The sequence below is a fragment of the Lemur catta genome, chromosome 11 (assembly GCF_020740605.2).
Source record: "Lemur catta isolate mLemCat1 chromosome 11, mLemCat1.pri, whole genome shotgun sequence".
Taxonomy (NCBI): domain Eukaryota; kingdom Metazoa; phylum Chordata; class Mammalia; order Primates; family Lemuridae; genus Lemur; species Lemur catta.
This window is the reverse complement of record NC_059138.1, coordinates 20,195,871-20,198,963: the sequence shown is the minus strand read 5'-3', so window position 1 is coordinate 20,198,963 and position 3,093 is coordinate 20,195,871. Positions and strand designations below refer to the sequence as shown.

General features: G+C 42.9%; 1 non-coding gene across 1 annotated transcript; it reads left to right on the top strand.

The window, feature by feature from the left end:
- The first annotated feature begins 819 nt into the window (after positions 1-819).
- LOC123647897 lies at positions 820-923 on the top strand. Its single transcript, XR_006738423.1, has one exon. It is a non-coding gene; the product is annotated as a small nucleolar RNA U13 (small nucleolar RNA).
- Positions 924-3,093: the final 2,170 nt, after the last annotated feature.

Here is a 3,093-nt window from a genome sequence, read left to right as displayed (position 1 = left end):
AATTTTAGGTATTATCTATTGACTTTCTATTATGGTGGATGAGGATTTGACTTTTTTGCACAACCTCCATCCTTTGGTCACAAGTTTTAGTTAAATAAATATTCAGAGTATACTTTATTATGAATCATTCGAGTCTTTGCCGAGTCCTAAAAAGCCTTATGGGACCTGGCTCTGGGCTCCCTTTTCCCCCTCACTTCCTGCTGTTCACTGGCCTCCCTGGTTCCTCAAACATTTAAACACTCCTACCTCAGGGCCTTTGCACTTGCTCTTCCCTCTCAGAATGCCCCCCTCCCTGGTGTTTGCCCCACCTGCTTCCTTATTTCATTCATGAATCTGCTCAGATGTCACCTGATTAAAGAAGTCTTTCCTGGCCTTCCTATCTAAAATAATACCCTCCCCTCCATCCACTGACTCAGCTTTGCTTTTCTTCACAGACTTATCTCTCACACACACCCTGACATCATATTATATGCTTATTGATTTAAATATTGATTATATATTGACAGCAGGGACTTTGTTTACTGCTGTGTCTCCCAGGGCCTAGGACCAAGCCTGGCACACGGAAAGCTATCAATAAACGTTACGGAGCGAAGGAATGCCAAGCCTATTGATTTACTGTGCTTTAACTACATTATTGGTACAATTCCCAACCTTCCCTCTCCCCAAAGTTAATATTTATCTTGGTTTTTCATTTACTTGAATTTGTTTGTAGCACACCCTCCAACGGCCTTTCGATCCAATTTTTTTCATACAAACATATCAAATAGTCTGCTGAATTCCCCTCAGAGTGCAAAAGCAATGCAGGAATCAGAGAAATAGATCCTTTTGTAGTTCATAAGCGTGATGATTGGGTTTTCACGTGCATGCATGAGGTGTGCCTCCCTCAAACCTTGTTATAACGTCGGCACATTACTCGTCTGATATGAAAAGAAAAAAAGAGGAATCAGAGAAATAGAGATAAAATATCCACATTAGTAGATAACAGGGATTGAAGGACACAATGTAGATTTGTAGCCAAATACCTTTGGCCACAGCCCACCCCCGCATTAGACTCCCACACAGAATTGCAGGCGGCCCCTTCCCAGGGGCAGAGCACGCTCTGGTAGCTGACCACGTGGAGGCAAGGGATGCACCTCACATGCTGGGGTCCTTTTGCAGCAGCACCAATCAGTAAGTGTCACCTTGTTCCCCAGGGAATAGGGAGGGAGTGGCTGCATGAGCTGAGAGATGGGCCAAAGTTATTCTTTCCAACACTTTTGGAAGGATAGCAGTTCCTATTTAGTAGCCCAGATAAGAGAAAGGGAAGGGGGAGAGGATGCTTTCTCCTCCTCTCTTAGTTCCTTCTGTTGCTCGCATATCTACCGCCTGGAGCTCTGTCCACCTGCACCAGTTTGGAAGGCTGCTGTCCTGGGATTTTCCCCCCGCTGTCACCCTGTGAATTTCCTTGCCTCCCTCCTATGTGGAATCTCCTGCTTCCTAAGTTGCCTTTTAGTGGAGCACAGCCTCCAGTAGCTTACCCAAAAAGGGTGCATGGCATTAAAGTTTTCAATAACTGGCAGGCTGAAAATGTCTTTATCTACCTTCATACCAATTAATAGTGTGGCTGGGTATATAATCTGTGTTAGAAATGATCTTTCCTCATAATTTTGAAAGCTTTGCTCCATTGTGTTTTAGCCTGAATTCTACTCTTAGGGGGTTGATATCATGCTAATTCCTTGATCTTTTTGTATGATCAGCTTTTTCTGTGTCAAAAGTTTCAGGCACTACATTAGTTTTCTATTGCTGTTGTAACAGATTGTCACAAATTCGGTAACATTTTTTTTTTTTTTTTTTGAGATGGGGTCTCACTATGTTGCCCACACTGGTCTCGAACTCCTGGGCTCCAGCAATCCTCCCCCCTCAGCCTTCCAAATAGCTGGGATCACAGGTGTGTGCCACCATGCTCAGCAAATTTAGTAACTTAAAACAACACAAATTTATTATTTTACAGTAGAGCAGAAGTTTGACACAGATCTCACTGGGCGATCTAGGTGTTGGCAGGATGTGTTCCTTTTTGGAAACTCTAGGAGAGAATCTGTCTCCTTGCCTTTTCCAGCTTCTAGAAGCTGCCCACTTTCCTTGGCTCATGGTCTCCTTCCTCCATCTTCAAAGCCAGCAGGCTCAGGCCAAATCCTTCTCAGGCTGCCATTTCTCTGGGGTTTCCTTTTCTGCCTCCCTCTTCTACTTTTAAAGACTCTTGTGAGTCTGGGCCCATCCAGAAATCCAGGATCATCTCCCTTTCTTAAAGTCAGATGATTAGCAACCTTAATTCCATCAGCAACCTTAATTCCCTTTTCCATATTCTAACATATTCACAGGTCCTGGGGCTGAGAACGTAGACATCTTGGGGGCAGGTGCATTATTCTGCCTACCACAGGATCTTCTCTTTATGTCCAGTGTTCTAAAATTTCATGAAAATATGTCTTGATGAGAGGTGATTTTTTTTTTCCTTTTTCATTCGTTCATTGTGCTGGGCAATTGGTGAGCCTTTTATTCTAGATATGCATATTCTTCAGTGCTGGGAGGTTTTCTTATATTATTTCATCAAAAGCTTCCTCCCTCCATTTTCTTTTTTCCTTCCTCCCCTCCCCCCCAATCTCTGGAACTCTTATTAGTCAGAAATTGAACTTCCCAGTCTGCACCAATAATTTTTTATTTTATTCCATACCACCTATTTTTTATCTTTTTATTGTATCCTTATTAGAAGATTTCCACAATTTTTTTTAAGAGACAGGGTATTACTCTGTGAGAGAGTAAGACAGTCCACAATTACCATCTTGCCCTAAATAACTAGAAAACTGAACAAAACACAGCACGATCAGACAGAGGCAGTGTGAGAATATGGTCCCTGAGGAAAAGGAAACAGAAGAGATGAGCCCTGCTGTAGTCTGGCTGTTTGCATGGAGATAATTCCCAAAATGCAGCATAAGGAGAGTGAGTCCAAGAAAAGCCTGGCGATCTCGCTGAGTTGAGAAGACAGAGATTGATGTTTGGGGGGGGCTAAGGCAATTAGAATTTGCAGGGCATAACTATCTGAAAAGAAAGAGCTACCAG